The 12,990-nt window shown below is 41.5% G+C and overlaps 1 long non-coding RNA gene across 1 annotated transcript; it reads left to right on the forward strand.

The window, feature by feature from the left end:
- The first annotated feature begins 2,474 nt into the window (after positions 1–2,474).
- On the forward strand, positions 2,475–12,720 carry LOC118315939. Its single transcript, XR_004794980.2, has 3 exons — positions 2,475–4,611; positions 11,059–11,256; positions 12,275–12,720. It is a non-coding gene; the product is annotated as an uncharacterized LOC118315939 (long non-coding RNA).
- Positions 12,721–12,990: the final 270 nt, after the last annotated feature.

Genomic DNA, 12,990 nt, shown 5'->3' on the forward strand with positions numbered 1-12,990 from the left:
AGAAAAAAACTCTAGAATAACTTTTTCTTTCATGAATTGAAAACATATGCCAGGCCTTGATGATGTAAATGTTCAAAAGTGTTAATTCACTAATGAACAGTGAGTCCATTAGACATTCGATTACATATTCTGGGCAGGAGATGAATCGAGGCTAAGTGTAATTCAAACATGGGCTCTTGGCTAGGCGGCTTGTTTTCTGTCCGACTGTGGTTTTCCAACAGTCTAAATCCATGAGGCGAATTTGCTCACAACAGCCAACATATTTGTCCAATCTGCATCCCCTTGTAAAGCAAAGGAAGGAAGGCTGAGCTGTTTGTTTTGTGCTGCCCACGCTCTCACAGTCCTGTAACATAAGGCCAGGCTTTCATTGCGTCTTCACTGCATGAGCAAAGGGGGAGCCGGCTTTTAAAGGTTTGTTTTGTAAGAGTTGTAAATAAAGCGGCACTGATTCAGACCTAGATTCCCTTTCTCTCAGATGGGGTACGGCCTGTGTGCGTGGCTTTGGAAATAGTGAGGCATGCTGAAAATGTTTATATTACACAGGAGAGTTGAGCTTGGTGGTGCAGATGGATTACAGGGGAAAAGAGCTGTTGTAGACCTTTTAAAGTTCAGTGTTAATGGTGAGAGTGAAGTGGCTGTGTAGCTGTGATGTGTTCATTTCACAGGTCACTGGCATTTCTGTCCACATCTATGAAGGGGAAGGGGGATTCCCTGCACCAGCCCCAAAAATAATGTTTTGTTCATTTTAAAGAAGGAGCGCTTATCAATATTTCATATTAGCAGTGGATCACATGACTGCAGGGTAGAGAGGCTCATGGAGCCATCACCCGACTCTGCAGTCCTCCTCAGCTCTGCGGAGCATTTTAGGCCCCTGCAGCTGATTGTTTTGGTTTTAAGCCCTGCAATTTGCAGCTGTTATGAGCAAAGAGCTCCACAAACTCCAGCATACTCTACATGCCAAGCACCAAACAACAGATACACAGAGTTAGCGGCCATAGCTGGTGAACATAGTAGCCTAGAGGATTTACTAGCAGAAAAATAAAAGCCTTCAAAGAATAGCTTGACAAATGTATTTCTTGCCGAGAGAGCGATGAGAAGAATAAACATCACTGTCATGTCTTTGTAGTAGACAACAACTCTAAAACTCAATAATTAACACCTCCTATTTGTAAAGGACATGCTAGTTCAGCACATAACTATAACCATGTTTGTTTTATTTTCCCTTTTTTGTATGGATTAGACAAACAATAAATACAATTTTAGTGCTGGTGGGTTTGATTTTGTGACCTTCGGACCAGAGCCAGGCTAGCTGTTTTCCCCTGTCCCTAATGTTTATACTAAGCTATAGTGTTATAGAATAGGAGTCAATCTGACACATTGAAAGAAAAAATTGAAAATTGCAGTAATTTCACCAGAAGGCCCGAGGCCAACTTCACATTTATGTTAATGTTGCTCTGTGTCTGCGTATAGAGTAAGAGTTGAATATTGGCGAACATGTTAATCATAACAAGCTGTTGTGTTTGCAGCCTGTTCTGACTGCTGCCCCCAAGAGGCCAGGAAAATCACTTATTCCTGCAGTAATGAATATTTAGATTGAATGAAAGCCAGTGGAGAAAATCACACGGGGAGGTAAAAACAGTAAAAAGATGTCGATAGATTTATTTTAACACCTCCACAGCTGAAGGTATCTGTTCCCAATCAGGTCTGTTCGTGTAGAAGCTCACCAGCCCTCCTCTACTGTAGCGAACCACAGCGAGAGAGAGAGAGAGTGAGTGAGTGAGTGAGTGAGTGTGTGTGTGTGTGTGTGTGTGTGTGTGTGTGTGTGTGTGTGTGTGTGTGTGTGTGTGTGTGTGTGTGTGTGTGTGTGTGTGTGTGTGTGTGTGTGTGTGTGTGTGTGTGTGTGTGTGTGTGTGTGTGTGTGTGTGTGTGTGTGTGTGTGTGTGTGTGGGCAGGCATGCATGCCTGAGGTTGCTGAGCCTCGGCCTTCTCAACATTAATAAGGACTTCCTTCCTACCAGACAGAGTCAAACACCTGATCACTTACCAAGGAGGACATGCCCACGCATCCCTCAGAGCTGGCAGCCTGCAGCCTCTAATAAGGATCGGCCTGTGTTCTTTAGCTGCCCATCAATCAAAATGTTCGCATGTCGGACACCCATACGCAAATCATGTTTTCTCTCCGTACTCCACCCCTAATGTGTGAGTGTGTTTGTGTGTAAGTTTAGACTTGGACATCATGGGTGGGTACTATATCCTGAGAGACAGAACAAGAAACAATCCCCCTCACACACACGCCACTTTAAAAATTACAACTTTTTCTCCATGGCAATAAAGTTTGGCTTCTTTTTTGAACATGTTCAGCCAAGATACACAATGTGAAATGTGCATTTTTATGATGTGCATAACCCGTTATTTGTCCTCCTTAAATATCCGCTTTTGAAATGCTTTTTTTCTGTAATTGAATTACAGTGGCTTGTCACGACTGACCCGAGAACGCATCAACAGAGTCAAGATGCCGCCAGAGAATTACTCATCCATAGAAAAAGATAAGTTGCTGAACAGAAAAATCTCAAGAGTTCACAACTGAAATATAATAATTAAATTGTCACTTTTCACTTGATGCTAGAAAAACAACGTGTCATATCTCAGGTGTTGGGGCGGCATATGCTGGTTGTCATGAATCTGATGCTCAAATTAGAGTTTCATGGTTTTATTCTGTCATCATACGTGTCATAACACAGTGCTTTCGCATTAAGAGCTGCATGACTCCTGCAGACCAACCAACATGGTCTGATACTATTTCATATTGAAGAGTTATTGAGTAATTTGTAATTAGTGGAGATGTGCATCTCCATGTGATGCACATCTTGAAGCATCGCCAATGCAATACACTGAAGACGCATTAAGCAACTTCTAATGCAATGTAATACAGTATGATTCACACCTACTGTGATGCAATTTGATGTGATTCAATGCGATAGGATGTGACGCTAAAGAATATGAGGCTGGACAATTCAATATGGTGCAGATGGTTTAGATTTGATTTAATTTGCTATTTTTAAGCAAACAACCAATCATGAATTAACTAAAATTGGGCCATTTTTACTTTCATTATTTTGTTCTCCTGTACTGAAACTCAGGAAGCATCTTTTAACTATCTTTCTTTTTAACTTCTGAAAAAGCATGAGGCCCTTTCACAACCAGATATTTTATTTTGAGGAGGAAAAAAAAAGTACCAACAAAAAGTAAAGTAAAACCAGGCCTGGACCTTGCTTTTGGTGCCATTTATTGTTTTATACCACAAAATATTTTGCACACTGCATGCGTTTTGTCAAATTATCTTTCTCCATTGAAAAACCTGAACCTGTCGCCAAACATTTGATTCGTAGCAAAGCACGGGACTTGTTGTTCTTCCTCCTCCATGATAATCTGTGACTCGCCAAGCGTGCCTCCAACGTCGACTTGGCCGAGAGACTTGAGGACAGTTGGCCTCTGGCAGCGATGGAGATGAGAGAGCACACCTGAGAAACAGTTTAGAGAGGAGGAATCAATCTAAATTGAAAATTATTTGTAACATTTCGTAAACGATGCATCATCCCAAAATGTATGACCAATGGCATTATACCACTGCGCTGTTGCAAATCGGTGAATCTTACCCTCCCTGGTAGTTAGTGTACTTTAGTCAAAAGGTTTTCTGCCTTTGGTTCCATCATTTAATGCAAAGTTCTTGTGTGTGTATATATATTTTATTTAGCTCACTGATCATTGCTGTGGACAATGTGTTGTCTGCCAAACTAATGTAATGTAGACATTCTACTGTAGATCTAAAATTTCTGGCATTATCTCACTACAGACTGATTTATGCTCTTTCCCACAAACAAGAATGGAGAAATCAGATAAAGCAACATTTCTCCAGCGAGTGACCTCTCCATCCAGAGAAATCTGGCCTTTTTTTTTTGTCACTTGGAAAGTATTACAGAACATAAATATGTCACATAATTTGGAGAAATGAACTTCAAATAAGTCCCCCTTGGCCGCCTAAAGTTTGAACATTGCAGTTACATTCCTGTTTGGTACATGCTCTTCTGCAGCAAGTTGAAACCACAAAACTCGATGGCTCTATCAAAGACAAACAAAACAAATCTCTATCAAGCTCCATTTCCATAATGCCGTTTCTTTTTGAATATCCCTCTGTGCGGGTTTTCCACAGTGCAAGTCTGAACAAATTCAAACCCTGCTATTCTACAGTGCTAAGGTTCTCAGCTCTGTTTGATTAGGGGAAACACACAGGAGGTCCACTGCCACGGTGTTTTCTTTACCTGGGCCCATAACTCTTAAAAACACACAAACACTTGGGTTGTAAATGACCTGTTCATCACACAGTGACAGGAGAGGTGATTCTGGACTCTTGGTGGGCCAGGTGTGCAGATCAGGACAGCTGTGTCGTGCCAAGACCCGTTGGCATGGCGACGCAGGACCATGGAAAGTTCTGGACTCTGTCGCTGCTGGCAGGGCTGAGCTTCTGAGCGGGACCGGTGTTGGCTTTGCCTCCAGCTGTTTCTTTACAGACATGCTGAACGCCAGCAACAGCCAGGGGCCAAGATCAGCCCAGTGAGTCTGACCACACACAGCCCACTTACACACACACACACACACACACACACACACGTACACATACTGTGAACCCACAGTTACACAAGCATACACAAACAAACATCCAAGCATTTTCTGCAGTCAGCCATGTTTTTTTTCTCGCACATCTGTTTTCTTCTTCTTCATACTCCCGTATCCTTATCATCATTATTTCATGCATACATAGAGAGCTGCAGTGGTTAGTAAGCCAACTGAAAATTACAGTTCTGCCCGTGTGTGTGTTTGTTTGTGTAAGTTTGTTTGCCATATTTTAAAGCAAACATGCGTGATCAGGCAAAACATATTTATTTTCATTGGGATTCATATTAAAATGTAACGATCAAAACCATTTTTTTTTCACATGCAATAAGAAAAATTATGAGATGGTCCCTTTTCAAAAGTTTGCAAACACTTAGTTTTATTGCCTCCTTTAGCATCAATAATAGCTTGGAGTCTTTTGTGATGGATGTGGATGAGGACCTTTATTTTCTGTGCCTTCTTCTCGGCAAAAAGTGTCCGGGGTCTTTAGACTCTTGGGGTTGTCTTGCACGGCCTGCAAATTTGAGATCCCCCCTGTCTCAATGATATTCAGGAGACACTCAAGAACCTGTAGCCACTGAAGAGTCCACTTGGTTTCGGTCAATGTTGACTCAATTCCCTGTGCAGCTGTAGCTCACGCACACCCACAACACAACAGAGATCCCCCTGCATGCCTCACAGTAGGGATGGTGTACTTTTCGTCATAGACCTCGTTGACCCCTCTCCAAACATAGCGTTTATGGTTATGACCATAAAGTTCAGTTTTGGATTCATCACTCAAAATGATTTTTTTTCTCTCTCTCCAGAAGTTCTGAGGCTTGTCTAGGTGCTGTTTGGCAATTGTATGGGCTGTTTTGGCGCAGTAACGGCTTTTTTCTGGCAACTCGAGTGCACAGCCCATTTTTGGTTCAAGTACCTCCTTATTGTGGATCTTAAAGCAGCCGCACCGCTTTTATGCAGAGAGGTCAAAAGAAGTTGCTTGTGTTTTCTTAGTATTCCGACCGGTTTTCCTAGCAGTTGTGAGATCTTTTGTTGGTCTACCTGACCTTGGCTTGGTATCAACAGAACCCTTAATATTTCCCCTCTTAATCAGAGCAGATGACTACTGATGGTATTTTCAATTCTTCCAAATCCAGTGCTATGTTGGCTTTTTTTTTTTTAATCCTTGCTGTCATAGTTGTAAAGTGGTAAGCATTAGGGTCAGGGTTAGCACATACATAATGAATTATGTCGGATTACTGACTATTATTTCATTGAGTATTTGGAATTTTTTGGTAATGCATTTACAACAATGTTAAAAATAAAACATGAAACATTTGAATACTGATTTGGGCGGTGATTACCATGGCTGTGGCCGAAGCTTCGAAGCATTCAAGCCCTAATTCTGAATTACTTTCTTTATGCTGTTTGTTTTTCTATAATGTATTTTGTCTTGTTAATAATCTGAACACATGATCTACAGAGCAATGGGCAAGTGAATTTAGTCCAAATTCACTTTTGCTGACCAATGACAGTGCCAAACAAATCAGGGCCATCTCCTAATCTGTTTAAAAGCGACTGCACTTGCGCCAAGTGGCAACCAAGTGGCAACCAAGTGGCAACCCACCATTACATCACCCATTGGTTTGTGAACTGCTGTTTTGAAGCCACTCTGTCTTGGATTCCGGAGACCAGAAGTGACCATATTTGGAGGAGTGGGGGTGGGCCTGACTGAGAGATCGTCCACTACACGTCCACCTACACCTGTGACCTGCACCCATTGGATGGTACTAACTGTCAATCACACAGTATCCACGCCCAATTCTTTATCATTTGACTCTAAATGAGACAATAATTTACAAATCAACAGGAAGCTGTTTTGAAGAAGACTTGAAACTCAGGAAATATAGACTAATTTTCTCATAGACTTTTATATAAGCTGGTATAGTGATATAGCTGAGTGGGTTACACCACTGACTTTAATAATTGAATTATTAGTATAAATGCATGATGAGCAACATGCTTCTTTGTGTGCAAATTAACCTGATATACAGTTTTACAGTTAACCATGCCACTCAGGCTTTGCATCCCTCAGACAAATACTTTACAGATGGTATTTTTATTTATCACTAAATAAACTAAACTTGCTCTTTCAGCTAGTGACTAATTAGAATGTGACAATGTCTTTCACAGTACTTAAATGTTCCTGTAGCTAAGCACTATCAGAACCCTAGATTGAGGAAGCTTTGAAGGTGATGTCAGTGAAAAATTGCTGTGTTGAAACAGCCCCACCACAGAAAAATAAATGTGCCATCTTTTGTTTTCCTTGTGTGGTCGACAGTAATTCATTGAGGAAAGAGAAATGTGCGGGAATTCTTTTGGGGCTTTTGTTTGCTAATTCATTACGATCTCAATACCGGGAAAAGTGGCTGCGGAAATTAAAATTTATTGAAATCTATTTCGGTGGTGGAGTTGGCTGTGTTTCTTGGAGAGTTAAGGCCTTTTTTTTAAAACTCTCACAGTGAGTTTTGGTCAACGAGGAGGTGAATTGCTTTTGTGGCTGCGCTCAAAGGGAGGAGTGTGTACGTTTGTGACGGGTGGGAACCTGCAGCTACAAGAACTGCTAGTGATGTATGTTGGAAACAACGTATAGACTGATCAGCAGTTCTTTCATTTTCAAAATGAAAACACTGTGATCCTTATTCTTGCACATACTTGGCCAAAACAGGTCGAGCAGAGCATTGACTACAAGTTTGAATACATAGCACAAAATGTGTCGATCAAAAGTAACTCTAGTAAATCTACAAAGGAAGAAGAGATACCAGTTCTCCACTTGTAATCACTTCAGTATACAGTAGTCCATAATGCACCACAGCTACAATACAAAAATATGCTCCCTGTCCTTCTTTTTAGATTAAACCAAAAGCAGAATACTTTGCAATGTAATTCTGGGGAATGGAGAAAATCACTGAAGTCAATAATTTGTGAAGGCAAAGTGAAGAAAGCATATGTCAATTTTGCAGATATTGCATTCAGTGAATACAAAAGTTGCCTTAAAATACTAGTAATCTTGCTTATTATTACTAAAGTCCCTTAAAACCAAACAAACATGGATGCCTCCCTTTAGCCAAAATCTGTTGTTCAAAGTTATTGCCTCAATTATAGTTAAATGTGTCTAAAGTTAAGACAGATTAGTTGCATATATAGTATAGATATATAACGTCAGCCACAATAAGCGACTGGTCATACCAGACCAAGTAAGTGCGTTTAATTGCAAATGAATTCACCTTTGAATGGAATAGTCTTATATAAAAGTTGCCATATATGTTTTAAGGTGGTCCTATTGCAACTGAGTAGTGCATGAAATTGTCACACTCATACACTTCCTTCAATACTTTCAAGATCATGGATGGACAGCTTGTGTAAAGTCACTGTATAATTTTTTTTTATATGAGTGGTGTATCGTGCTTGTTGTTCTCTACTATTATTTGGGGTTAAATAAGACAGTTGCTACCTGCATGTTGCTTTCAGCCCATTCGTCTCCTTTTCACTCGGGTCAGGCATGTGGTGATGGGGTTTGAATAGCTTTTTTTAAAGCCACCATTCGGGGACATTTTAGGCCTGATCATCAGACTGAATTGACACCTCTTTTTCATGTGTTTAATAATTTTTAGATTGTTAACTTACCATAGTCTGTCTCACTGGCAATTTTTCTGTCTCTATATGTTTCTTAAAAACTTTATTCCACCGCGTTGTGCCACCAGTGGGTTTCAGGTGTCCAAAGTTTTACTTTGACTTTGACTTTTACAGCAGCTTGATATCCTGCTGAGATGAAGTATGACCTGACTGACTGAAAGACTTCCTCCTCGCTGTCCCCGCTCACTGGGAACAGAGTGGGTGGATATGGTTAGCAGCAGTCATAACAAGCATTTTTCAAAATGAACTTCAAATGACGACAAGCTCAGACATATTGAATACCCGACAATGTTTCCAGTCCAACTCTATGATGATGCTGTGCAACAAGGACTTCTGCAACAGTAATGTAGAGGGAGGACATATAAGAAAATGGTTTTGGACAGGGAGCAGACATCATCCATAAAAGCAATGTCTTGAACATCTTACGCATGGCTGGTTTCCTCAAGCAGCTACAGATATTTTCACTGAATTCAAGCTAAATCATTATGTTGTCACTTCAATTTCAGCCCCACATATGGCATTATATATCTTAATGCATGTGGTTACTACATTTATTACTTTAACGGTGTGTCCATCAACTTGCAAAGCTTCAACAATAAACTGTCCATTTTCCATTCACTGTCTGCTGCTGATGTTGTAAGTATATCTTCACTTTCCATATCCTTAATGACTGCCAGCACTCATCCACCCCACCCCTCTGCTCTCATTTTGACACCTGAGGTTGCCATCTTGTAAGTCAGAAAATGTAAGCGCTATAGAGAGGTGACAACAGTTTTCCCTCCCAGTTTACCTCCCTGCACCACACTGAGTCTGACAAGCTGCTGAAAAATAGGATCGGGTCACATTTCAGCCTCTGAAGAATGTGCAGTGGCTGTGAGTAACCCTGTGGTCTGCTTTGGCATGTTTGCTCTGGCTCTTAATAGTGTCATGTAGTGTGCCATCGAGGACCGGGGGCACAAACACCAAAGAGAAGTGCCGAGGGCGTTTCTACTTTGGACCATAATCGACGCCAAAACCTAATAGGAGCGCTGTAATCAGTCTTCCCTCTAATATTAGCACCATGGCTTTTTTCTCCAGGGTGGCGGTTGGTGTGTTTGGCTCGGTGCATCCTCTTTGACCTTAAATTCAGTCCTGCGGCTTTGTAAAGCACCTCTTGGCATCATCAGCAGTCAGCACATTAATAAAATACTGCTTTAACCTTGTAAATGATGCTTTTGACCGAGTGTAACGCAGAAGATAATGATACCAGTGAATTCGAAAACACACTCAGTCTCAGCACTGATCCTTCTTACCAGAACGGATTACTGAATTGACCCATTATGCTTCTCTGCATGTCAGATGTATTAACTTCTTGAGCGATTTTTTTTGCCATATGGTTTTATCATCAAACTCTGCTCAGGAACTCTCATGGAGCTGGTCTCTCTTTTATCAAAACCAGAAGTGCTGGAGATGGCGGGCTAGAGCGGGCACTGAGAAAAGGTCCAGTTACACAGAGAAATAAATGAGGTGTCCCAGAGGGACCGGACATGAACTTAAAGATAACTTGGTCGGTGCACTTCAAATCAGAGTTGATATTCAATATCACCACCATCGGCAATTGTTGCACCTCTGACACCGCGGGGTCGCTTTCTGCTGTTGCACCTGTGCTGAAGTTGCAGGAAAACTCATATCCTCGCCCGAAAGGGAAGAGCTTGTCAATTAAACTAGAAGCTGATCTCTGGTCAATCAAGCCACCCAGCATGTGCTCTCAATGTGAATTAAAATTAAAACTGATATCCCCAGCAAGGCCAATATTTTTTTGTTCTGCCACTAAATGTCGGCGATTTATCATTCAAACATCCCAGGGTTTTGTGTAGGTACTTTTGGACCTCAGGTTCAGTGGGTTTGATGCTCAGCCAGGGACAATATCGAATCCATGCCAAGAGTCCAAGCTGTGAACGCTTGTCTGAGAGTTACCGTAAATCCTTCTGCTTGCACCACTAAGAAGCTCAGAAAGCCACAGCCCTGCTATTCGCCACCCCTGTGGTCCTTACAGGTAGCCACTGAGACTCCCCAAATTATGATCTACATGTATAGGGGAGCAATGCAAGAACAGAGCTCAATGGATAAAGGGCCTACCTGTTGCCCCTTATTTTCCTCGGTGGATAAGGACTGGCGCTGTCAGTTTTCCTCTGTGTTGATTAATCTGGCACTTTATTGGATATGATCCTGATGATTAATGGCATATTATCCTGGCCCTCTGATAAAAACATTCAGATTTCAGTTATTTCCTGGTTGAACACGATATTCCTGGGTGTTATTCTTTAACACGCTAAACTTTTGAATGTGATAGATACTCGATTAACCATTTACACAATCTCTGTTCATAACTTTTCCAATGTCTCAAAATATACTTAATATTATTTCCCTTCAAACCGACAGTTTAACAAGTAACGAAATGGATAAAACATTAATACCTTAATTTTTACAATTAGATTATTATTTTAATTATTTGCTATTGTATTTTCAAATTTCCTGTTACTTTTGTACATCATCTTTAAAAGTTCTCTGATAGTCAAATGATATTGATTAGGGCCTCAAATGGATCATGGTTCGTTAATGTTAATGACTGTCCATCCTGACAGATTTCAATGATGTAGGAATTTTTTTTTTGTGAATTAGCATAATGTCAGTAAACGTGATAATGTTCTTAATTTAGACTTTTTTTTCCAGATGGAAAATGGTTGGTCAGTGGGGTCTGGGAGGTGAAGTCCAACACTGTTCCCACCAGGAGTTCCCAGCAGGCTTCTGGGATCACACATCAAGGTCTGTCGCTGGCCCCCGACCCCTACCCAGGCCCCTGTGACGGGGTGGGGCCAAGATTGAGTGGGCCAGAGGAGGCAACACACCATAGCTGTGTGCAACTGCACAGTGAGTCCTTTCGCTGCCTTGCCATGCTGTAGCTGACCGCAGGATTGCAGTGTTTACTTAAGAGCCGGTGCATAAGAGAAAGGCGGACCACCGGCAGTCACCACCCGCCGGGCCCTGGGCAGGACATGGGGCTCATCTATGTTGAAAATGGCTCTGGAACCTGCCACCTCCCACCGGGCTGGCCTATATTTAGCAACAAACTGAAAAACCTCTTCATTCTTAAAAAGCTGTTTAGGTTTCCATTGAGACGGGGGTTCAGAGGAGGACGGGTGGTGATGCTGCACACATGTGGTCTGAGAGGGGCTTCTCTTTGCCCTGGACTCACCTGCACACGATGTTTGTGTTAGGATGGAAATTGTCTTTGTCCCAAGAACAGCCAATTAAAATGTAATAAGATAAGAAGCTCTGGGAAATTCAATGAGAGACATTGTTATGTCATATAGTTACCCAGTGGCATAGAAGGACTGTGATGAGACCTGTTGGTGAAAAACACCACAGAGGTGGAGGCATTGCTGAAAATTTACTTTTACCTGGGAATAAATTGAAATTGGCAGTTTCTTCTGATCTTGTGACATACAAGACCAAGATGTGCAAAGAAAAACAAAATTCCACAGGAAACAATCTCTCAATCCAACAGGACCAACGACACAGCATCTGATGAAAGCAGTAGAGTAGAACTGCACTTTATATGAGGTGCAAGACGTAGTTTATAATTCCCAGTGAAAGAAAAAATGTCCACATAATGACTTTGCAAGCTTCCCTTAAAAAACAGAACATTTAGAAAGATTTTTCTTCAGCAGTGATTCTTGTTTATTAGAATATATGATTTATGTCCTTTCTCAAAAGAATCCATTCAAGCATCTGAATGTTTATTATTTTGCTATTTTGGATTTGTTTGCTTAAGAAATGTTCTCACGTTTTCCTTCCTCATGAAGATGATGATTTGCTGAGTGCGTCTTTTTCTGTTTGCATGCTCTTCTACTCTTCCCACTTTTCAACGTCTCATTGAACTCGGGAGGAAGGCGAATCCAAGACAGGACATGCGTATTACATGTTTTCATTTGCCCTTATATATGCCTCAACAGTGAAACAATCCCTCTTTTCATGCCCATGGTTTCATTCGGTGGGTGGTGAGAGCACGACTATGATTGGGGATGAGGGAACTGGGTGATTTTTTCCAAGGTGAGCACCTCATGGGAGATGACTGTTCGCTGCCATTAGTTTAAGTGCAGGAGTGTCAGTTAACCCGACACTGGCACCAGGAATACTTAATGCCAGATGGAGGGAGCTGTCCTTGATGTCTTAACAAGCAGGCATAGAGAAACAAGCCTTTATTCAGTGTGAGAGAACATAGAAAAAATTGATAACTTAGCAAGGTTACCACAAAGTGTACGTTAAATCCCACATAGGAAAGGGAGGGATAAAGGAGATTGAAGGGGGTGGGGAGGGGCAAAAGTCCAAACTGGATAAAAACACAGTTTGGATGTTGCTGACTGTAATTTTTTATTGCGTTCAAAATACGCAGGAATATAAAACAAAGCAGTGGTTGTCACGCTAAAGGATCCAGCTGCTTAAGAGGTGTCAAATTATTGTACCTCAGCTGGATACATCGCCATTGGAAGCCAGGGGGGTGAGAAAAGAGCCAAACCCAGCAGACTTTGGCACATTTGTCCTGCACCGCTGGCACGGATGAGCCACGCTGTGAGACTACAGAGTATCGATAGGCCCCCAGTG

Source organism: Scophthalmus maximus, chromosome 7, assembly GCF_022379125.1.
Source record: "Scophthalmus maximus strain ysfricsl-2021 chromosome 7, ASM2237912v1, whole genome shotgun sequence".
Classification (NCBI taxonomy): Eukaryota; Metazoa; Chordata; class Actinopteri; order Pleuronectiformes; family Scophthalmidae; genus Scophthalmus; species Scophthalmus maximus.